This window comes from Helianthus annuus, chromosome 4 (assembly GCF_002127325.2).
Source record: "Helianthus annuus cultivar XRQ/B chromosome 4, HanXRQr2.0-SUNRISE, whole genome shotgun sequence".
Classification (NCBI taxonomy): domain Eukaryota; kingdom Viridiplantae; phylum Streptophyta; class Magnoliopsida; order Asterales; family Asteraceae; genus Helianthus; species Helianthus annuus.
In genome coordinates, this window is record NC_035436.2 from 194521032 (window position 1) to 194547788 (window position 26757).

The 26757-nt window shown below is 34.7% G+C and overlaps 1 pseudogene; it reads left to right on the forward strand.

Moving 5' to 3' along the window:
- The first annotated feature begins 21717 nt into the window (after positions 1 to 21717).
- On the forward strand, positions 21718 to 26554 carry LOC110934103 (annotated as a pseudogene).
- The last annotated feature ends 203 nt before the right edge of the window (positions 26555 to 26757 follow it).

The following is a 26757-nucleotide window of genomic DNA, read 5'->3' on the forward strand; positions in this document are numbered from 1 at the left end:
TACGGTTCTCGGCCTAATTTCGGGACGAAATTCCCTAAAGGAGGGGAGACTGTAACACCCCGTGTTTTTCCTAAGGTCAAAGTCAAAGTCAAGTGTTGACTGTTATTGGAATTAAAGATTAATTTCATTTTAGTTTCATTTTGATTTTCATATTATTTGGAGTAAGTGTTGTATAATCAAACTAATCGACCGATAATCGAACTGTGAATCAACGACCGACTGTGAATGCTAGGAAGTAACAACGCAATAAAGCTAGTCAATCAATAATCAAGCTAATCAAATCAATCATCAAACTCAAGTGTGGGGATTTTAGTACTTTTTATACGTGTGTGTGTGTGCCTTATGTGTTACTTGTGCATGTTTACTTTTATGTTAAAGTGTGTGGTGAATCAATCAAATCAATCAAGACTCAAAGGTGAATCAAACTCAATGGAAATCAAACCCAAATCGTGGTGTAAGGATGCTTGTATGTTAGATATAGTAGTTGGGACTAAAAGTAATTTGATTAGGAATTCTATCATTCTCAAATCATCGTTCGAAGTCGAAATATCAAAAATCGTCGCGAAACACTCAAAACCAGGCAAGCCGATCGAACAGGGCAACCTGATCGAACAGGCTAGCCGATCGAACAGGCTGTTCGATCGGACAGCTGCTCGATCAGGGATGCTGTTCGATCAGCTAACCCTTTCCTCTTTTGGAAGCCTATAAATAGGGCTGTCTTTGTCAAACTTTCCACTTTTGGAAAAGCTCTGACCGACCAGCCTCTCCTTCTCACTAAATCTCAGATTTCTCTCAAACCGGTAAGTATTTCGCTCTAATCCTTGTACGTTTTTGTTCATTAATCGATTCTCCATCTTTCTATCTTTCAAAACTTGAATTTCATCCATGAAATCACCAAGATCTAGGTGTTCTTGGGTGATGTCATCATGTGTTCTTCAAGAACACTAAGTTTTGGCATCATTCCACCATGAACAACTTAGATCTAACCGATTTCCACATAAATAACCTAAAATCTTCCAAAGATCTTAACATTTCACGGTGGAAAAGGATTGGAAGACGGGTTTTCATCTACCTTTCAACTCTTTTACACTCAAAAAGGTGAAAACGAGACTTGAACCGATTTACAAATCAACCTAAACAAACACATGGTTCAAGATTCGGGTTCTACCGAGAGATATACCGATTTCGGGTTAAACGTTAAACTTGGGTTCCAAACCGTCTCTGACCGAGTTTGGGTGATTCCTGCTCGAGTCAGTAGGCTAAGTGGGGACTTCAGTTTTGTGGTTCAACTCGTAGTCAAAATATCTCTAAGACATCAACAAACAACGGGAATAACCAAGTGTTAGGTGATAAGTTAACCGAATCGAGAAGCTGGCCGAACGGCTAGGCTGTTCGATCGAACAGCCCAACCGAACGACTATACCAGCCGATCGGCTAGGCTAACCGATCGACTAGCACTTAGACCCACCAACTCACAAAGGGGTAGTATTGACGAGGTACTGTTCGATCAAGCCACTCGATTGTAATCATTACTACTCGAATCATGAGATACTACACTTCAACACTTAACCTTTTCGAAACATTGGAATGTCACCCGATCGAACATGCCAACCGATCGAGTGACATATTTGAAAACAATGAAGTGCTAGCCGATCGGTTGGGCTAACCGATCGAACAGCTGTTCGATCGACCAACTTGAAAGGTAGTACAAACCATCATACACAAACACATCCTTCTCATCAAAGGAAGAAACAATCCACTGGAAGGAACCAGCCGATCGAGCCAGCCGGCCGATCGAATGGATGTTCGAACGGACCTTCAAACCAATCGAACAGCCCACTCGATCGAACAGCTGTCCGATCGATTGGTCTACTCGATCCAAGTACACTGTTCACTCTTTCCGCATTACTCATTGTATTGTTATCAAACTATTCAGGCTAACCTATTCTCAGTGCTCCCTTCAATCCACAATCAACCACTGTGAGTATACTCGATCCCTTTTTGCTTTCAGCACTTTTGGGTGTTACATACGTAAACTATCAAAATCACAATCAACACAAACTATTTGAACGCTAACCTATTTGCATGTGCTACTTGACTAAATGATTGCTGTTTATTATGTTTACACGTGGAGTGCTATCTACCTGCTTTAGCAACATAGTACTATAGTTTGGACTCAGCACCCGTTCACACGGGGGTTGCTAAGGACAATTTCTTGCATGGATTACGGTGGTAATCATGTATTGCGAACTGTCTCGGACAGTCAACCCGCAGTCGTTGGTATCGATGGTCCCATGTTGATAATTTACATGCATCGTTTGCCCTTGTGTACGTGCTTGGTTATGCGTAACTATTCGAACTCTATATGCTATATCAAACTTGTGTACTCACCTTTACATTATATGTATTGACTTTTATTTTAACGTATGTGACAGGTGTTTAAGCTACTAGCGTGCTAGGGAAGCGAGGCAATAATAAGTTTTTAGGAGCCTGTGACCTTAGGACAGTGTCCACGTATCTGCTCCAGGGCCATAATTATCTGTAGATCTTGTACTGGCACCTGTAGTCAGTAAGATTTACGGATAGCCGTCTAGAAGTCTTAAAACAATATTTAAATTCGGTCTGTAATAATTAAGAATTTGAGTTGTCGGAACAGTTCCCATATTGTTTAGTTGATTTCTATGATAACTTGTTATTATTTGGGACACGGTATGGGACGTGTTATATAACTGAATTGTATGATAGTTGTTGTGGAAACTTCTGAACAATCTGTTTCGCTCAGTGCCGCGCCCCGATGATTCCGCCATCGGTTGGGGTGTGACAAATTTAAGGAGTCTATGCGGTGTAGACCGAAGTTGGTGTGTTTGAAGAAGATTCAGGCGCAGGAAGCAGTTAACCTCATTAAAGATTTTTCGGCTCAAGAGGTTAAGCGTGCAATTTTTTATTGTGGAGCAGATAAAGCGCCAGGCCCAGACGGTTTTAATTTCCGGTTCATTCGGACCTTTTGGGAGATTTTCGAGAAAGATTTCTTGGATGTAATGAACCATTTTCATTGTAGCGGTCGGTTTAGCACAGGAGTGGCATCCTCTTTCATCACGTTGATTCCGAAGGTTAGTGATCCGTCTGTTCTTGGGGATTTCCGTCCGATTAATCTTATAGGATGTATTAGTAAAGTGGTTTGAAAAGTATTGGCGAATCGGTTAAAGGTGGTCATGGGTAAAGTTGTCTCGGAGCACCGGTCGGCGTTTTTAACGGGGAGATATATTCTAGATGGTCCGCTGATGATTAACGAGGTGCTTGCTTGGGCAAAAAAGCGAGAAAAAAAGATGTTTTTATTCAAAATTGACTTTGATAAGGCTTACGATAACGTGAATTGGGAGTTCTTATTATCGGTCATGCAACAAATGGATTTTCCTCCTTTGTGGTGTGAATGGATCCGTGGCATTTTAGTGTCGCCTAGATCTGCGGTGTTGGTGAACGGGTCGCCTACTTTTGAGTTCGGGTGTCAAAAAGGTATACGGCAGGGAGATCCGATATCGCCTTTTTTATTCATTATTTTGATGGAGACGTTTTCGGGTTTGATGAAAAAGGCGTGTCATATAGGAGCGTTTGATGGTCTGCGGTTACCTAATGACGGTCCAGTTCTATCGCATCTATTGTATGCAGATGATGCGATTTTGATGGGGGAATGGTCTTCTTTTAATTTTTTGAACATGAAAAGGATTCTTAGAATTTTTTATTTATGTTCCGGTTTAAAAATCAACCTTCATAAGTCAGTTTTGTATGGTGTGGGGGTTGATAATGAGGATGTTATGGTCGAGGCCGAATCATTAGGATGCAAACCAGAAGCTATTCCGTTCATGTATTTGGGTATCAAGGTCGGGGCAAATATGAATAGGATATCGAATTGGGATCCGGTGGTGACTACTTTCAAGAAGAGGCTATCAAAATGGAGAGCAGGTACTTTGTCTATAGCCGGCCGGTTGACGTTAATAAAATCCGTTCTTGACAGTTTACCAACATATTACTTTTCCCTTTTTAAGGTACCTAAGAAGGTGATTCAAACTTTGGAAGGTTTAATGAGGCGGTTTTTGTGGGGTGGGTCGGACGAAGTGAAAAAATTAAGTTGGGTGTCATGGAATATTGTCACAAAAAGTATACGACATGGAGGGTTGGGAATTGCAAAGTTGGATATAAACAACAACGCGTTGATTGCTAAATGGTTATGGAGGTTTCTCAATGATACACAAGCTATGTGGCGTAAAGTGATAGTTTCAATTCATGGGTCAAGCCGTGGCTGGGGGTTAGCTCCGGTTAATACATCTATTTCGGGTGTTTGGAAGAATTGCGTGACTTTTTGGAATAAATACTCGGTTGAAGGTGTTAGTATTAATAGAATGATTAAGGGGAAAGTTGGCAATGGGAGATTAATAAAATTTTGGTTAGATACATGGTTGGGGGCGGAACCTTTAAAGGAGACGTTTCCAACTTTGTTTTCGCTCGAAAAAAAAATAAACGGATTGTTGTTTCTGGTCGGTTGAGAATCGAAGGAGATACTCGGTCTTTTTGTTGGGAATGGCTGCGTGCACCCGCTTCTGTTGCAGAGCTGGATTCGAAGCAGGCTTTGGAAGCTCTCTTGATGCAGGTTACTATGGATGATTGCCAGGACGGGTGGTGTTGGTCGGATGGTCGAGCCGATGGGTTTTCAGTTGCTTCTGTGAAGAACTGGATGCGTGGACATCAGAGTTCGAGTGAGAGCTTTGAGTTTTCATGGAGTAAATGGGTTCCAAACACGTGCAACATATTCATGTGGCGCGCTTTTATTGATCGCCTTCCTACGAAGATGTCTCTTCTTCGAAGAAACATTCTGGTGGATAATCAAGCTTGTGTTTGGTATGAGAGTAGTGATGAAACAGTCGAGCATATTCTTACAGGTTGTGGCATCTCTACGGGTGTGTGGAATGCGATTACTAGTTGGTGCAGGATACCGGGAAGCTTCATCTTTCACGTCAAAGATTTGGTGAATTTGAACGATTATAGTGGTGCGTCCGGGAACAGAAAGTTGGTTATACATGGGATTATCATAATCGTCTGTTGGAGGATGTGGAGAGCTAGGAATGAAAAAGTATTCTCAAATAAAGACCCTAATGTCGTGGAGATGGTTGCGGTTATCAACTCTTTGAGTTTTTTATGGTATAAACATATACTTAAACATGGAGTTGTGGATTGGGATAGATGGTGTATGTTTGATTTGATGTAAGTTCGTGTGACTTTGTGGTTTTCGGTTTGCTTTTCACGCCTTGGTGAAAGCTTGCCTTGGTTTGGTGGTTCTATAAAAGTTATTTTTCAAAAAAAAAAAAAGGTGTTACATTATCGATTCGCCCTACAAAGACTGAATCTGGGTACCATGTTAAACTACAAGAGTTTCAATATTAATGTGTTGGGTTTTATTATTAGGTATCTTCTCCTTATTTCCAATTATTTAGTTTTCCTTGTATTGGTTGTTTCCTATGGCTATTTTATGCCTTGTTATGAAAAAACCCAAATGCAATAAAAAAAACACATACTTTCTGTTTTCCTTATAAAAGTCCTTTCTGTTGTGAAACAACGACCTAATAGCAAACCATAAGAGAAAGAGATGTAGGGAGAAAGAGACTGATATTTCATTGATAGGTATATTTACAATGAGATACAATAGTGGTATATATAAGTGTACAAAACTTGGAGAGAAAGCTAATCTATTTTTGGTGTTGATAACCACATTAATAATAAATATATTCATAACACTCCCCCTTGGTTATCAACATAATACGCTTGATGCTACCTCATTAAAAACCTTGCTAGGAAAACCCGGTGGGACAAAACCATAGCTAAGGGAAAAAGAGTGTAGCGTGTAATGCGCATTAGTTCCCCCTGATACTTCTAGATCAGGTATGTTGCCTCATTAAAAACCTTACTAAGAAAACCCAATGAGACTAAACTTAGTCAAGGGAAAAAGAGTGCAACATAAATAAGTCTCCCCCTCATTTTAACATGTATCCTTTAAGTGACGTGTTTCCATCTTCTTTGAAAGTTGATCAAAGCTTTTGTAGTCAATGATTTGTCGCTCGATCCCTTAATGTGCAATCCTTTATGTTGAGCAATGTTGTATAATCTTCTAACAAGATAATAGGTGCCTGAAATATTTCGTTGAACTCATTCCAATGCCTCTTCGCTTGACAAAGGTTATATCATCACAATAAGCTCAAGTGAAAGATATTGTAACCATACGTAGCTAGCAAAACATTTTAGTGCACACATGCATTTAGTGATGGTACTTCTAGAATAAGAATCTCTACTTTGGTAAGAGATGATAATAGGCATTTCTTATAACAAATGACTTAACAACATTTAACATACTTTAAGGTTCAACTATGTCCATACTAAAATATCCCAACATCATCTTCTAGATGTACTTGAGGGATTGATAAAATATAATTACATATATACTCGAACTGCAGTTCGGGTAATAATTAGATTGTGCCAAGGTCATTAAAAAAATTCTCCCTCTAAAAGCTCGACAGTTTCTCTCGATGTTAAACATCATCACTGTAAACTGCGATTATGGTGAACTTTTAAAAGTAGAATATTGATAAAACATGGCTAATTTAATCAAACTTATATCCCTCTTCATGCTAACATCTCGAGTTATACAGCACCTAACTCGACTATTTTAGTCCATACATATTTTGTCAACTTCATATAGTATGTTCTTGAGGTGTTGACATCAATGCTTCTAGCATTATCAATCCATTAGGGAATTTGTTCCATCTTATCCCAATATGCACGTGTGTTCACTCTTTAGAAGTTTTGCTACATAAAGTTTGCCCATTTAACACATAGATATCTATATCATATGCAAAAATGTCTTGAATATTTAATCCATATTGTACCATGCTTATACATTGTACATTAAGATGCCATAATAATCAGGCACAAGTTTTCTATGTATAGTTATTGGTGCACAAGAATTACATCCTTAAGATGTTTCAACTAACCTTATAAGCACTTAAATGCTTTACGATACTCATCAGGAGTTCCAATTATATTCAACGTATTCAAATATGAATTTGTATACAAAGATCATATCGTTCTCGGGAACTCATTTTACATGATTTTTGATAATTCAAATCCTTGAGGGACTTTCATGTAAACTTTTAGTATCAATTGATACATAACATTCATAAGACGCATATCAATTCTCTCTTTATATTACCAGACTAATAAAATATTGGAAAGTCATTACATCCACCGCTAGAGAATGTGTCTCATTATAATCAATCATGGGTTTTTGCGAAAATCCTTGTGCACCATATTTGCCTTATCTCATTTAATTTGATTTTCACATGATTCGCATAAAAGCCCCATTAATATCCAACATACTTTACAAATTCAGTTGTATGGACTGTTGGTCCGAAAACTTTCCATTTCGTTAGAGAATTTAAATCTGCCATACTTTGCGTCTTTCCATTTTGGCTAATCATTTATATACTTTCATTCATAGGCAGATCTTAAATCTTGATCCTCGTCATTTCATCATTTCAAGCGCTATATTATATACAAAAGTATAACAACGTCGATTTTAATTTCGACTCCATACATTTCTAGACATGATATAACTTATCGAGATCTCTTTATTTTTTCAGGTACCTGCGGTTCTTCTTGAACCGTCATGTCTACTGTCTCTTCAGGAGACCTTTTACTACACCTCAACTTGACCAACTTCATAACTTGCTCCAATTTTCGAGGAATTTTATTATTGGAATCAACTAGTCTACCACGCTTTAGGCGTGCAATAGAATCATTACAAAATATGTGGTTGTCCTCTTGCGACACAAATATAACTGGAGCATAAGCAGTTGATTATGTGACTTACTTAGTTACTCTATTTAGGTCAATTAACTTTTCTGGTAATTTGTTCTTTAATATTGGTAAATGAATTATCCTTTGAACTTCGGGTTCACCGTTTATAGTCTGAGGATCAAGATGACATAATAATTCATTCCACTTTTCACTTTCCAACTGCTGTTATCTCCCCCCCTAATGTTGGGAACATTCATTCACTAAAGTGAAAACCAATGAGCCGTAAGAAAATCTCTCATCAATGGCTTTAAGTATTTAATCATAGATAATTTTTTTTACCCAACGTATATTCTCAACCCTTTTAGAGGTCCAAACATTGTGCTAGTGGTGGATAAATATTACATATACCGCACAATCAAAATCTTAGAAGGGACGTATTTGGTTTTTGACTAAAAACCAACTATAACAGGGGGAAGTATGATGACATATTGGCTTGATGTGAATTAATGTTGTACATGTAAAATCACATGTGCCCAAATAAAAATATGAACTATTGCTCTTATGCTAATTGGCTTTGCAATCAATTGTGAGCGTTTAGTGATTGTCTCAACAAAGCAATTCTTGTATAAACATAAGCTATATGAAGTTCAACATTTTTCTAATAATCATTAATAACTTGTGAATTGAATTCACCATTATTACCAAAATAAATATACCATTCTGGATTAATATGTTTGCTATCACATTAACTAAGCCACAATCACACAAACTTCAGGTTGTGGATTTGATAACCATTTAGACGATGCATCGATTTAAAACACTAAATGGTATCATGTTGGGATATTCATGTCCTTTAATCACTTCTAGAATATTTAGGAATACACACCCTCCTTTATTTGGAAAATATAAAATTTCCCTTAAAAGCAAACATTACATGCTAATTATCAGCTTGAAGAATCTTCTAGTTCTTCATTATGTTTCACATCATCATTGACTCGGTGTGGTCTAACCGGTCATGCCAACTAACTAAATAATTATAATCCATAAACTTCTAGTTTATGATCGTATGTGTATTACTTGCTCGTATGTAATACAAAGCGTATGATACGAGAGAATATATTATAACTTCAAAGTTCAAACCATCATGTTATATAATCACTCCTTAGTTTACCACTTTTGGTGGTCCATCTCATTATTAACATAACCATCTCATTATTAACATGACCATCATTACATTTATATATGATCAATCTCATCATCATAACTTTCTCAATTATCTCTATGATCACTACGTTTACTATGATCAATATGTAATCGCATTCACTTCAAGGAATGTGATAGAATCCGAAAACCTTCATGTAATCTCATTGTGTAATCAGTCACATGGGTATGAAATCATTTTAAACCATTCATATTTTCTTATTGATACTGCTACTTGGGGAGCATATCTTAGGTGTGACAAATGAAAAAACTTTATCCAGTTTTTCCTTATAAGAATCTATCTCTTCACATGATATAAAGTGGGAAATAACAAAATGACCGAGTCATATAAGATTTAGCGATCCAAAATTTTATGACTGTTTTTAACGAATAATGAGATTTAGAGAGTAATACTCTAGATGTCATATCTAACCATATTATACTTTATCATGATAGTGATAATAAACCATAACATTCGTTTAATTGTTTTATTGAATGCTATCTATATACATAAATGATAGCATATAAAATACATGACATACCAACAAATCATATTATACAATGCATGTCATTAGGCTATAGGGTGTGGGGGTCATGGTTGGGACATGATTTGCCATCTAGAAACATCAATGGAAGGCTACACCACCCCCTTGATTGATCCATCATGGTTTGCATGGATTAAACCATGGCAACCATGGTCCTCCTTTCCATTTTTCAACAAATCATTTCCTTTTTCTTTAGATAAAGATAAATTAAAATATAAAAGGGGATAGTGGTTTAGGTCATGACCACACCCTTAGGGTAGTGGTTTTAGATGGTGAATTAGAGGTGGGTTACATGGCACTAACATGGAGGGTCATGGTGGTCATGAGGATCATGACCACACTCTATAGCCTTATAATAGATCTCCGTTATAATAAAAGTTTATGAAAGAAGATTTTTTTTTTCATCACATACAAGCAATTATATATAGCATATGTGTCATTCATAAGTATATATTCTATAAAAATATTTCTCATCCACTTTAAAACATGAACATATACCTTCATCAAGTTTACATGATATTTTAATAAATATCATGTTATGAATAAGCTATGTTTTGTTTCCTGCAATAAGATATAAATAATTCCAACTAAAACGCAGGGCACGTAATTGTAGCAATTTAAGCAAGGGCATATATATACTATAATTAATTTAAATCATATATGTATTTGTAAATAAAACATTTTAGTATTAACAATTCATTTATCTTGGTTTTAAACTTTTAATAATTGCGTACGTTTCTTCTTCCCAGAATTCAATTTTTTTTTACCCCAAAATCACCACGAATACTTCCCTGATCTATTATACCATCCATCCATAGCTATAATATAATAATTGTAAGAATTTGTATACCATCATAATTAGGATGTCCTTGATAATATACAGTATAGCCTTTGGACGATTGTTTGAAATTCTATTCCAAAAGACACCTAGGTTATTTATCTAAAATAGATATATTATAAAAGTTCCAAGCTTGATGAATTTTATACATTTTAAAAACCATAATTATATTTATGAATATTTTGACAAGATATAAATATAGGATATAAAATAAGTAGTAATTATAACTAAAATTACAAATTCTCTTTCAATAGAAAAACAAAGAGGCATGCATTTAAATCTTTTTTTCAGTTGTTATTCTTTATCGTGTTGAAATAATTCAATTTTGGTCAAATGGTATTCATTACCATGTTGGATTATTGCATCCACAAACCTAATTAAGTGATTAGGTAAAAACCCGTATCTTTTAACATATACTAATTAATTTATTTAATAGGTTTTGGGGTCACTTAATCATAGATTTAAACTAGAGGGGTTGCTGTATAAATCTGTAAGAATTAAAAATATACTTTTGCATGTAAAAATATTATTAAAAGTTTTAAAGTATTTGGTTCAAGCACCCCTGTCACCACCAGAAAAGAGAAAAAAGGTTCGTTTGTTGACGTTAGAGGAACGAGGAGTACCCGGATGCTAGGTTTCTTCATAAACACCGATAGAAGGAACTCAAAACATGTTTGCTCTTGTTTCTCCTAAACCCGTGTAGAAGGTAATAGAAACGTTGCTTGATTGTCCACCGTGTTGTCGGAGTGATCTTCAACCGAAGTAGGTGCGGTGGCGGCTCAAGCAATTAGGATTTTAGGAAGAACACTTTCGTGCTGATAACGTGTTGTGAAACAACCGCCTAATAGCAAACCATAAGAGAAAGAGATGTAGGGAGAAAGAGACTGATATTTCATTGATAGGTATATTTACAATGAGATACAATAGTGGTATATATAAGTGTACAAAACTTGGAGAGAAAGCTAATCTATTTTTGGTGTTGATAACCACATTAATAATAAATATATTCATAACACTTTCATTTTTTTTATTTAAAAAACTAATATACTTTCTTTTTTGTTTTATAAAAGTCCTTTAACTTTTTTTTTACATATAAAAAATTAAATTAATATACTTTCTTTTTTGTCTTATAAAATTCCCCTACTATTTTTTATACTAAAAAACAACATACTTTCTAATCTTGTATCATACAAGTCCCTTAAAATGTTAAACTTTAAAAAAAAAAATATCTTAACTATTATCGGATGAAATCAAGAAAACATTATTTGACAAATTATGTTATATTTTTTAACGGTTTTAAATTTATACATACCATTTTATATGTTTGTTATTTTATTTTATTTTATTTTGAGTTATGTCATCCACGCTCTTGAATTTTATTATATTGTTTTCCGAATAATATTTATTGTTATCAATCTACTGAATTTGAAAGAAAAGGTAAACATTGAACATGCTTTGGTTTGCCAGATATTCAATTTAAAATAATAATTCATCTAAATTCTTTTACTACGTGATATTAATCGGTAAAAAAATAATCACAATTTTGTTCAATTTTAACATTTGGAGGGACTTTTATATGCAAAACATTGTTTAGGGACTTTTATAAGACAAAAAATAAAGTATGCTTGTTTTTAATGTGCAAAAAAATGGAAAGACTTTTATGAAAAAAAATAGAAAGTATATTGGTTTTTAATGGCATTTGCCCAATAAAAAAACCCTAGAACTCTCTTAACCGTCGAATTCAACATGGTATCAGAGTGGTTTTAAACCCTCATTCCAATCGCATTATCTCAGCCGAAAACATGGTTGGGGATGAAGCACCCAAACAAGCCGAAGGTAGTTCTGGTGGTTCAATTGACCCGTCATCAATGGCCGATCTAGGAGAAAAATTCAGGTGTATCCTAAAAAAAATAGACCTAAAGGTATCCTATCGCACATGGTTAAAAGCATTATCATATATAAATAATATAAAATTCATGTTACTATATCCTATAGATTTTACTTAAAAACTTACAAAAGAAAAAATAAAATATAGTTAAAAGTACTACAACTATTCATCGCACATGGATTTTAATTTTAACTAGAGGTAAAAACGTAATTTTAAACTGAGTGCAAAGTCATAATTTTAAAACAGGACAAAATCGCAAATTGGTTTGGTCAAATTTCACAACTAAAGACATACTTGTAATTTCAGTCTTTAAAATATTATATATTTCCTGTACATCAAAGTTGGAAAATATAATAGATATAATATATAGATAATAAAATAACAAAAAAGTTAATATTACTATTTATCGCTCATGGATTTTAATATATAGATATAAATATAAATATAAATATAAATATAAATATAAATATAAATATAAATAAAATAATAAAAAAGTTAATATTACTATTCTTCACTCGAATTTTAATATATAGATAATAATCAATCTATTATTGGAATATATAATACCAAATTTTTGTACATAATAAAGTCTTTTTCATAAAATGTAATTTTGTTTTTTAAGTCGACTAGGGGTTTTGGCTGTCGTGCGTTGCGTGACGATTTTGTTGTTGTGTTTAAAGTGGATTAGTCATGTTTGTAATAGGTAATTATGGTTCAATATGTATTCAACATAGTGCCGCTTAGGCTTCTAGGTATGGGGACCGTCCCCGGATGATTCCGGAACGGCGCCTGTGGGAACACCATCCCCCCCCCCCCCCGGCTTCGTCCTCGGCGTCAAGTATGGGACGATGGTGACGATCCACAAGAAGACAAAAACCATCACTCTCCCTCTCACACACACCTATACAGACAATATATACATATACATTTTAGGTCCATTCCCCCATTTACATACATTCATCCTCTTTGCCCCATCCTCACACCAATCCTATGTGGATCCTACGTGGCGGTTCATCCTTCAAGGGAGGACCATCACCATACCGCGTAGCCTTATACTTGCAGCCGACAAAAATCAATGTCTTGTACGGTTTACGACTTTGCCCCATCCTCACACCCATCCTACGTAGATCCTACGTGGCAGATCATCCTTCAAGGGAGGACCATCACCATACCGCATAGCCTTATACTTACAGCCGACAAAAATCAATGTCTTGTACGATTTACGATTAGTTACCACTTATGTTCATTATGATTAGTTACCATTAGTTACAATATGTTAAAAAAAAAAAGCCTTAAATGGTTAGTGTTCATTTCATTCAAAAATTAATATATAGATAATAATTTGCCAAATAACAAATTTTTAATAACCTTGAGTTTCACAAAAACTAAACGGCTAACATGATATGCTAGCTTAGTAACATTTAATATATACTAGTCTTAAGCCCCCTGTGTTGCGGGGCAGGGGCGCAAAATCGTACCACTAGTGTTGGAAGGGGGTAAGACGGTGTTAACCGAACGATACCAAAACCGAGAAAAAGTGTAAAACAAAAACAGGAATTTCTAACACCAAGTGACTCACGTAGACAACGTTGATTTATACTAACAACTTTTAAGAGTTTTTAAAAGTTGTATGATAACTTTATTAAAGTTTAGGGTAGAAAATTAAATTGCTTAAAGAAAATAGTAAAAAAAAACTATAGGGGTGAAAATAAAAATTTACAATAAAAGAGGAAATTGTTGCTATTCATTGGAATTTTATGTATTAATATATACTAGAATTGATTCCCCCGCCTTGCGGGATAAATTTGTTAACGTAATGTAAGCGTACTGATTTTTTTTTGTAATTATTTATCGATCAAACGTATACCAATTGAAAACATCCATAAAAATAAGCACAAAACATATTATATGTAACATGACTCATTTTCAAAATAAATTACGTTAAACGTAAACCAACTTGAATTTATATCGTAACGTACATAAAAACACGTAGAACTCTAGAGGTCAAAAATGTCATTACATTGAAACATTACATTGAAACGTAAACAACTTGAATTTATACCGACACGTGTATAAACACCAAAACGAAGCTAACTGAAAACGTCAATATAAATAAGCACTAAAACGTATCATATTTGACATGACTCGTGAAACGTGAAGCAACTTGAATTTATACCGTTTAGTGAAAAACATATTATATTTGACATGACTCATTTTTGAAAAAAAAAATATTACGTCGAAATGTAAACCTAGGGCTGTAAATGAACCGAACGAACACGAACGAGACCTTGTCCGTGTTCGTTTGTTAATGAATATATGTGTTCACGAACGTTTCATGAATACTTACCGAACGAGATTTTATGTTCATGTTCGTTTGTTAAGGAACTAAATTTGGTCGTGTTCGTTTGTGTTTGTTTGTTAAGGTTAGACAACGAATGGAAACGAATGTTGATGAATACAAACGGAAATAAACAAACACAAACACGCGTTCATGAATAGATCATATAAGACACTAACACTTATTAAATATTTTATTTGTCGGGATCTTGTAATATTTAAATAATACATAAAAACAAAACACTAATGAACTATGAAACACGTTACCGAACGTTCACGAACATAAATGAACAAACGCGACCTTTGTTCATGTTTGTTCATTTAACTAAACAAACGAAATTTCTTGTTCGTATTCGTTTGTTTAATAAACGAACGAACACAAACGAACTTCCCGTCGAACGGTTCACGAACTGTTCGTCGAACGTTTGGTTCGTTTACAGCCCTATGTAAACCAACCTTAATTCATACCGACACACACATAAAAATAAGCATGTAAAATTCAAGGGGGTCAAAATGACATTTTACAAAATTTTTAATAAGTTAAGGGGTGTAACCGACATATGTTAAAAGTTGAGGGGGTGAAGTTAAAAAAAAACAAAAACATATAAGATATATGGTCAAAACAAAAAGTTGCAAAATCAATTGTAGTTAAGACTATCCACTATCACAACCCAACTTAACCCAATCTTATATTAAAATACTAGTTTCTATCTCTTCCACCTACATAACCCAACCCAATCCAATTTTTCACTCACTATCACAACCCAACCTAAACTAATATTTTATTATATAAACAAATAAAAGTTAAATAATAAAAAAAGGAAAAAGAATTAAATATTATAAAGAAATAGAATTAAATAATAGAAAAATGAATAAAGAATTAATATTATGTTGGTTGTTGGTTGCAACCAATGGTTGCCATACCAACCAACCTGGTTGTCCATAAATTTCAATTATTTAATTAAAATAATTTCCTACAATTTTGTCTTATTTGCCATGTGGCAACCGTTTGTGCAATTTGGTCACCATAGTGGATAGTCTAATAGTTTGTTCAATTATATATAAAACTATGATTTTTCTATCGCACGTTGCGGCGGGGAATCTTGGTACGAACCAAATATTAAGGACCACAATGAAGTTGTACCATATTAATTTATATAGTTGAATTCTTGTATTGAAGCACATGTGTACATGTCATAATAGTTCCGTCGTGGTTTAATTTTTTTTTCTTGATAAATTTATCTGTTTACCATTTTCATTATTTTAGCAATATAATATTATATTTTATAGATTTCGAGTATACGTTATGATGTACTTATTCTTATCTACTATACGCTTAAAGTTTTATTCAAACTTGTTAAATATAGTTGATTGTTTTTGTTCTTTCTTTGCTGCGAAAACTGTATTTATACTATCCAAACAATATCGGTACTAATATCATTTTAATGTTTATTGGTTTTCTCGATATGCCAAACAATATTGTTTAAAAGTTTTATTCAAACATGTTAAATATAGTTGATTTCTTTTTGTTATTTGTTGCGAAAATCGTGTTGATACTATCCGAACATCAATACTAATATCATTTAGGGTGTAGGGAGTGGTTAGACACTTGAAAGTGGTAAACTTCAAAATCAACCAGTGAGAGTGTGTCATGTCATTCAATGAAAAATGTTTAAATTATGCTCAAAAGTGTTCGCAATGGTTAGACACTTTATAAATTGGTAAACTATTTAAAAAAAGGAAAAAAGTGTGATTGGTTGAGATGGCATGGACCCCACCACACACACCCCCTCTCTCTCTCTCTCTCTCCTTCCCTCCCTCTCCCTGATCGGTAACCAAACACCGCTTCTTCATCTTCACCGAGCGGCAAAATGGGTCAGCGGTGGTGTTCCCGCTCAGCAAACCCATTTGCCGCTCATGGTTTGCCGCCCACTTCGTATCCCCTTAATATTTATTGGTTTCCTCAAGATGCCTAAGTGCCTAACAATAAGGTTTTATTTAAAGATGCCTAACAATATCGTTTTATTGGATAGTTGCATTTATTGTTGAGTATGTAAACTACTCATAAACGTTTTATTTAATAGTTGCATTTATTGAGTATGTAAACCACCCATAAAATGTGAAGTCTACGCTACTTTAAATTTATTTTTGTGGTGAAGACAAGACCACGTCTGCTGGCGCATCCCATCACCCCATGTTATACATACAACATTTAGTTAGATATATCATTCAAAGGTGTGTAAATCGGTTCTAAAATATTCTTTTTTTTAACGATCAACGAAATTAATCTCGAGCACTTTCGAGGCATCTACTGGACAAGCGGCGTACTCCGAGAGTAGCCCGAGTCCACCATTAATTCCGGGAAAACCAGTAACCCACCTGGCCGTAGGCACGACGGTGAAATTACCAGTAAAACTCATTTGGCTCAAGGATCCAACCAAGGTTTCCCTGGGTCTCCTATCATTGCCCACCAATAACTCACTCTGCACCAAGTGGGGGTCGAACCTGCATCTCCTATCATGCAAGTCTAAAATATTCTTTAGATTGAATAAATGTGTTATAAAATATTTTTTTTCTTGATCATTTTTTCCTAAAAATGTGTTATAAAATACTTTTTTCTTAATCATTTTTTTCTTAACAAATCTTTAAATTTGTATTTACAATCTCGTGCTTTCCCAAAGGAATTCGGTCATTATTGATTCGGTTCATTATGGTATGATAAAGAAACACATTCATTAAAGATAAAACTAGTATCGGTATCGATTTTATTTGAACATAATCGGTTTGGTAGATAATGGCACCAGTAAGGTAAGGTACTGACACTAAAAAAAATACTTTACTTTGAATACAACTCTGGTTTTGGCTTGCTCGGCCGGAGACACCATCAAGATGCCGATCGTATCGGTTCAGTGCTTTATGGTATTGGTATGATATCAGCGTTTGGTATAACAACCGCAAATAAAACTCAAAAATCTAAAGTCGCGATGCCCAAATGGATATTGGCATGTATTTTACATCGATCAAAAATCTTAAAGAGGAATATTGATACTTCTTCTGATGATACCGATACCGGTATGGATGTTGTTCGGTTGGAATCATTTCGCTTTGTAACATCGGTAAAAAAACTTTATTTATAAGTTTATATGCTCAAAATAGTTATAACAATAAAACAATTCATTTATGATTCGAACACTTATACATTGCTATTTACAAATTGGTTATGAGTAAACTTTATATCGAGACGTAAATAAGAAACTAATACTTCGCAATTGTATACTTGGTATTTGCAATACATTATAGTTTAAAAGTTATAAAAGAAAAACAAAATCTCTTCAAAATTAAAGTAATTTACATTTACATAGTATTAATTCGTAAGTTTTTTATACATAATGGTGTTGTATCTCATGCTTAAGGTGTTTTTCAAAAAAAAAATTAACTTTTTACTTTTAACTCAAAACTTTTCATCGTTTCCTATTTAATCTCATAACTTTTTTTGAGATATGTGTGGGCGGTATGCGCATATAATGTATATATGTGTGTCGTGGGGCAAAAGTGAAAGTGCACTAATTTTAACGACATTTTACTAATTTCGTGAAAACAACATTAAAAGGGGAGATGGTTAATCATGCCTCATGTGGTGACGTTGATAGCCGAAAGACAAGGAAGTACATGCATTAATTGGTCGTTGTCTTAATTGTTCAGTGTTATGTTATGTGCCTTATGTCCAAGGCTTGATGCAAAACTACCATCGAGCCGGGGGTCTCACTGGAAGCAACCTCTCTATTCATAACAGGTAGAGGTAGGGCTGTCTACATCTTACCCTCCTCAGACCCTACCTTAGCTTTGCTATTGGTGGGACTTACCGAGTTGATGATGATGAACTTTTTAATTTTCAACTTTTGTCCCCTATACTCTTCATCTTTTGTAAATTTTTGTTTAACGTTTCGTTCAAAATTTTGTGAGTTAACATATACATATATATATATATATAGCGCAGCATGCATGTGTGGTTCAACGTTTTTATGTTTCGTTCTAATTTTGCGAGTTAACATGACACAACGTGTGTGTTGTTCAATGTTTTTACGTCTATTTTTTCCCGTTTGACGGGTTCGTCACTATTCGCGGGACCTAGATCGACTTGGTTATTGTTTTCTATGTTTTAAGTTTCAGTCTAATTTCTTCACATTAACACGCCGCAATTTTAGTCTTGGTGATCGCTAGAAGTGGTGTGACATTAATACTATTTGACACAGTTTTATACCCCCGTACAAGATGAGTTACTTAATACTATTTCTAATAACAATAACGTTTTTATAACAAAATCCGTGCCGACACTCTATACTAGTTTTCATAACATTGTGAACTAGGGTTAAGACCCGCCCGCGTTGCGGCGCGGGTACATCGTAAACATTGAATGGGTTAGTCCAAACGTTATATGATGCATTAACCATATGAAAACACACATTTCGACGTATCCAGTTGAACTCAATGTAACATGTATAAGCATTGTGATTGGATTAAATGTAAAGTAAATCAAATTTATATCGAACAATCATAACGTATTATATGTGACCCAACTCATACATAGAAAACGTAACGGGTATGAAGGAAAATATGCACATGTAATCAAAAGGGATTAATTAGAGCTTTCGAAAAAATGGGAGAAAAAGAAACCATAATTTGACTCCACTCGGTTCAAAACAAACTTTACGAAACATACATAAAATAAACACGAAAACATATTAGATTTGAGCTGAATCATTTCCCAAAAAAGTTTACGTCGAAACGTAGTACAACTTGAATTTATACCAAAACGTACATAAAAATATGCACGTAAAAATGGTTTCTTTAAATGAAAACGTATTATATTTGACCTGACTCGTCTATAAAAAAAAAAATTTACGCCGGAATGTAGAACAAAACATATTTATACATACCCGTACATAAAATATGCATGTAAAAATAGTTTTTAAGTAAAGGAAGTATATGGATAAACCAAAACAAAATATTAGTAAAAAAATTTAATAGGTTAAAAACGTTCGTAAAACCGTGCCAAGTAGCACCAATGCCACAACGACATCGACTCTAAACATCGTAAAAATAAAATAGATAAAATGGTAAAAATTACACTCAACGAAAAGCATACTAAAATCGTTGAACCACGCACACCCGTTACAGTGTGTTAATGCTAAGAAATTAATCAGAAACGTAAAACGTAGAAAATAATAACTTAGTCGATCTAGGATCTGCCCGTTGTGACGAACTTTTCAAAAGGGAAAAATTGGACGTGTTGCCAAGGGTTTGTCAAATATGGAAAGATAGAGCAAAAAAACATTGAACCTCACATGCACGCTACGATATGTTAACTCGGAAAATTTAGAATGAAACGTAAAACGAAAAAACTTGCGAAAGACAAAAAGTATGGGGGACCAAAGTTGTAAATAATAAAAAATTTAATAGGTTAAAAACGTTCGTAAAACCGTGCCAAGTAGCACCAATGCCACAACGACATCGACTCTGAACATCGTAAAAATAAAATAGATAAAATGGTAAAAATTACACTAAACGAAAAGCATACTAAAATCGTTGAACCACGCACACCCGTTACGTTACAGTGTGTTAATGCTAAGAAATTAATCAGATACGTAAAACGTAGAAAATAATAACTTAGTCGATCTAGGATCTGCCCGTTGTGACGAACTTTTCAAAAGGGAAAAATTGGACGTGTTGCCAAGGGTTTGTCAAATATGAAAAGATAGAGCAAAAAACATTGAACCTCACATGCACGCTACGATATGTTAACTCGGAAAATTTAGAACGAAACGTAAAACGAAAAAACTTGCGAAAGACAAAAAGTATGGGGGACCAAAGTTATAAATAATAAAGTGTTGTGTTAATTACAAAAGATGAAAAAGTTTGAGCTAAAAGTAAAAAATTTGAAATGGGTTAAAATGTAAAAGAAATAACTTTAAGGTTTAAAGTGAAAAATAAAGTTTTTTTGTTTGAAAAAGTTCCAAAGCATGATGTACAAATCATGATACACAACAAAGTTGCTAATTTATATATGGAATAATTTTATAATACAAAAAGATATATGTCATCAAAAATATCTCACAGGTTATATAATTGGAGTACACTATAATAATTTTATAATTTTATTTCGTTGTTTTAATGATATAATATAACATTTTATAAAAATTGGAGTACACTATGGTGGCATATTTATTTTTATCTACAATTCGATAAAAGTTTTATTTGAATGAGTCAAAAATATATAGTTAATTTTTTAACGTGATGAATGGAATCAATATCGTCTGAATAACATAGGTACCCGTACAATATTCGTTTTTATAGCTTCTTCGAAATGGGCACATGGCCATATATAATTCATTGAAAACAAAGTTACATTCATAATAGAGTAATTTTTAGTCCGTAGACTATAACAAGTACGTTATAAGTTCCAAGTTTGTTTTTATGGTTTCAATCGATGTAAAACACGTACAGAGAATCTCTTGGGCATATGTCTTCCGATTGTTATTCCAAGTGACAATATCATCGGTACTATATGAACTGAACCGAGTGCAGAAAATCCCACTAGTTAACTATTAATGCACCAAAAACAATTGTTTTACATGTTTTCTTATGGTTCTCTAACATAATTATGACGAAAATAATACGTCTATACTCTATACACGCAATCGAGCTGAGTCGGCGGCGACACCCTTATAAGGGGACTAGGGGTGGAATCACTAGTGATGGATTCCATCACTCCCACTATCCAATCAGGAAATGCCATGTCATCAACCATATTTCCATCACTAGTGATAGAAATGGACTAGGGGTGGAATCACTAGTGATGGGTATTCCAATATACAAGTATTAATGCACAATGTACAAGTCATACCCTATAAAACTCAAAAGTTTCACGCGTGCTGGGTTTAACGCGTTTAAAATTCCACGCGTTATTGTTTGAGTGGCGCCGGTGTTATAACTCGTTTTGGAAAATTCCACGCGTGAACTTTGTGTATCACGCTTCCACCCCGTCCCCTCTAAGTGAAGGTCATTTTATCAACTCAGAAAAGACAAACCCACAAAAAACAAGATGGATTATCTAGCATTTCCTATTTTGTTTTCTTTCTTTTTAACATTAACATTAGCCTATGCTATCACCATCTTCGGCCGACGCAGCTCAAGGCTTCCGCCAGGACCTTTCCGTTTTCCGATCATCGGAAACCTTTTACACCTCAGTGACAACCCCACCAATCTCTTGCCACACTCTCCAAGCGTTACGGTCCTTTAATGTCGCTAAAGTTTGGAACTAGAACAACCATTGTCGTTTCATCACCAGATATTGCCAAAGAATTTCTTCAAACACATGACCATGCGTTCTCTAGCCGATCAATACCCGACGTTGGTAGAATCGTTGATCACGAAAAGTACTCGATAGTGTGGCTTCCAGTCGGAGAAAAATGGCGAAAACTACGAAGAATAAGCAAAGAGTATGTGTTCTCCGTGCAAAGTCTAGATGCTAGTGAACTCCTACGCCAGACCAAGGTACGTAGTTACGCATACTACAAACAAAAATATTAAAATGAGTAAATTGCCATTTTAGTCCCTGAGTTTTGTCCAAATTTGTCATAGTTTTTTTTTGCCTCTGCGTCCCTGACTTTTCCCTTTTGTGGCCATTTTGATCACATACACTAACTCCATCCAAAAACTCCATCTTTAACCAGGGGTATTTTGGGGATTTTCATTTTAAATGTTTTCAATTGCCATTTTGATCCAATTCCAAAAAATCAAAAAAATTCCAAAAAATCAAAAAAAATCCAAAAAATTCGAAAAAATCATAAAAATTCTAAAAAATTCTAAAAAAATCCAAAAAATCCGTTTCGGTGCGAACCGTTTCGAACCCGAACCGTTTCGAGCTGAACCGTTTCGACGCGAACCGTTTCGACCCGTACCGTTTCGACCCGAACCGTTTCGAGCCGAACCGTTTCGACCCGTACCGTTTCGACCCGTACCGTTTCGAGCCGAACTGTTTCGAGCCGAACCGTTTCGAGCTGAACCGTTTCGACGCGAACCGTTTCGACCCGTACCGTTTCAACCCGAACCGTTTCGAGCTGAATTGTTTCGACGCGAACAGTGCCTCGAAACGGTTCAGCTCAAAACGGTACGGGTCGAAACGGTTCCGCTCGAAACGGTTCGGTTCGAAACGGTACGGTCGAAACGGTTCGCGTCGAAACGGTTAGCTCGAAACGGTTCGGTTCGAAACGGTTCGGCTAGAAACGGTTCGGCTCGAAACGGTTCGGCTCGAAACGGTTCGGCTCGAAACGGTTCGGCTCGAAACGGTTCGGCTCGAAACGGTTCGCGTCGAAACGGTTCGCGTCGAAACGGTTCGGGTCGAAACGGTACGGGTCGAAACGGTTCTCGTCGAAACGGCTCAGCTTGAAACGGTTCGGGTCGAAACGGTACGGGTCGAATCGGTTCGCGTCGAAACGGTCCAGCTCGAAACGGTTCGGGTTCGAAACGGTTCGCGCGCCGAAACGGATTTTTTGTATTTTTTTAGAATTTTTATGATTTTTTAGAATTTTTATTATTTTTTGGAATTTTTTTGATTTTTTGAAATTGGATCAAAATAGCAATTGAAAACATTTAAAATGAAAATCCACAAAATACCCCCGGTTAAAGATGGAGTTTTTGGATGGAGTTAGTGTATGTGATCAAAATGGCAACAAAAGGGAAAAGTCAAGGAACCAGCGGCAAAAAAAAAAAACTATTTAGACTAAAATAACAAATTTGGACAAAACTCAGGGACTAAAATGACAATTTACTCTAAAATCTATTTACAAACACTTTTAGATGTACATGTATAATGCACCGTGTAACCGGAGACAAACCCGAAAAATAAAGTCTTGATATGATAAAAGATTAATGCCGGAAAACGATAACACCGACTTGTTTGGTAGATACTTTTATGGTGCCAGTACTCATCAGTTCCTTTACTAAATTAGTCATATCATGCCTCTAGAATTTCTCGAATGAAGTATGTGAAGCATGGAATACAAGGGTAGGTTTAGCCTGACTTATAAAAAAATTTGCCACTAAAACCTTAATTATACATTACATGCTACAATAACCAATCGATAAATAGTGCCCATCTCTCATTTTCTTTTTATATTTATCTCGTTATTAGTACACAACAGCATCTGTAATCTGTATGCATGTTAGGTGGATTTTTGCCCCTTTAACGTGTTTGACCCATTTGAAATGTTTCACTTTTTAGCTAATTTTTTTATATTAAATCTTGTTGACCCGTTAACAATGATATGCTATCCGAATTGACCTAAATTTGTACTCAAAACGTTAATAAAATGAGTGGTTAGAATCTCAGACGTTAAATATTTTGATTTTGGACTCAACTGTTTAATACCTTAAAACACAAGGATTCAAAAGGTAATTTTCTCTTTTAGTCTTTTATTTATATATCATAATATTATAATTTTCCATGCACATTATCAATTCAAAAATTTTTTATTATTAACTAATATTAAGCCCCTGCGTTGCAACGTTAATAAAATGAGTGGTTAGAATCTCAGACGTTAAATATTTTGATTTTGGACTCAACTGTTTAATACCTTAAAACACAAGGATTCAAAAGGTAATTTTCTCTTTTAGTCTTTTATTTATATATCATAATATTATAATTTTCCATGCACATTATCAATTCAAAAATTTTTTATTATTAACTAATATTAAGCCCCTGCGTTGCAGCGGTTGTCATAAAATTGTGTTAAGTAGTAGTGATACTATACCATTGTCAGCGACCACCAACACCGGAAAAGCTCGTAAAAACAAAATAAATAAAAACGGGAAAAAATAACGCCGAGCGAAAAGCAGACGTAAAATCTTTGAATCACGCACGCTCGTTACTGAGAAATTAAACCAAAACGTAAAACATAGAAAAAAATAACTAAGTCCATCCAGGACCCGCGTGTTTGACGAACTTGTCAAACGCAGTAAAATAGATGTGGCGCGATGTGCCAGTCAAACGCGAAAAAAATATACGAAAAAATGTTGAACCCCACACGCAAGTTGCGGTGCGTTAACTCACAAAATTTAGAACGAAACGAAAAACTTGGGAAAGATGAAAAGTATGGTGGACCAAAATTGAAAATAAAAAAAAAGTTGAGATTAAATTGTAAAAGATGAAAAACGTTTGGTTAAAAGTAAAAAACAAATGGTCTAAATTGCAAAATTGAAGTTATTTATTAATTTTAGATATAGATAAGGATAAAAATAAGTGATCTCTGTATATTGGTTATTAATTAATATTAATAATTAAAAGAAATTTATTAATCAAATATAAATAAAATTTATGAAGTTGAAGGAGAAAATGCTATATGGCATTATTTAGAGTCTTTTATTATAAGTTAGATACCATATAATACTGGGTATATAACCTAGTAAATAATAAATTAAGTTCAACTAAGAAATATTTTATTTTATTATATATTTATTTTGTAGATGACGATATATGTTTGATTATTTTAATAAATGAAATTATACGGCAAGTGTATGGTCTATCTAACATTTCATTATACTTCTAGGTAAAAGAACTTGTTGATCACGTCGATCGTTGTTGTACAATTGAAAAGGCCGTAAACATAGGGGGAATTGCATTTACGACATCACTAAATGTTCTCTCAAACTTAATGTTTTCTATGGATTTCACTCAATATGATTCTTCGACTTCGCAAAAATTCAAGGATGATGTATGGGCTTTACTAGAAATTGGAGGGAAACCAAATATAACCGATTTTTTTTTCCGATTTTTAAGTTCTTTGATCCCCAAGGACTGGTGCGGCGTGGGAATGTGCATGGTAACAGAATATTGACCCTCTTTGATAATGTAATCAATCAACGTTTACAAACAAGATCAACTTCACTCGCAGACAATGATGTGTTGGACTCGCTGCTCAACCTCAAGCAAATGGACGAATCCGCCTTCAGTCTCAATGACATCAGACATTTGTTTTTCGTAAGTAAAACTTTTTTAAAGTATCTTAACAAGAAACATAAGTATATGATAAATTTCTATTTTAACTTAATGTGTTGCAAACTTATCATTACTGAAATGAATTTTATAGGCTTTATTTATTGCTGGAACTGATACGACATCAAGCACATTGGAATGGGCTATGGCTGAGCTTATTCACAATCCAAATAAATTGGAAAGAGCTCGAGCAGAGGTTATTAAACTCATGGAAAACAAGAAGAATATAATACAAGAATCAGATATCTCTCAACTCCCTTATCTACAAGCTGTTATAAAAGAAACTCTTCGGTTACATCCTCCGGCCCCTTTTCTAATCCCTCACCAAGCCATACACGACGTAGAAATCCAAGGCTTCGTGGTGCCAAAAAATGCACAAATCCTTTGTAATATGTGGGCCATGGGGCGAGACCCAAAAGTTTGGTCAAATCCAGAAACATTCATGCCAGAGAGGTTTTTGGAAGTCAATGTTGACTACCGAGGCCAAGATTTTGAGCTCATTCCATTTGGTTCTGGGAGAAGAATATGTCCAGGATTAAATATGGCACATAGAATGTTGCATATAATGTTAGGTTCTTTGATCCAGAAGTTTGATTGGAAACTTGAAGGAAACAAGAGGGCACAAGATATGGATATGGACGAGAAGTTTGGGATCACGTTGCAAAGGAGTGCACCACTCAAAGCTATTCCGCTTAAAATTTAATGGTTTCTAAGTAGGTATATTATATTTTTTTTAATAAGAAAATAAAATGAATTTAAATAATTGTATTTAGCTTACCTTACAAAAACTTGTTTGGTTACATGATGTAATTAGTGTGCTTGTTTCCCTTGTTCCGCAATAAATTTTAATGGTCTTGGTCTACACGAGTTGCTTCTAAAAATTTTGGTTACACGTAATTTTTCATTTCTAAAATGTTGTAGGTTTTATTTATTGGGGAAACTGACATGGTGTCGAGCACGTTGGAATGGGCCATGCCTGAGTTTATTCACAACCCAAATAAACTAGAAAGGCTCGCTTAAAGGTCACCAAACTCATGGAAAACAAGAATGTAAC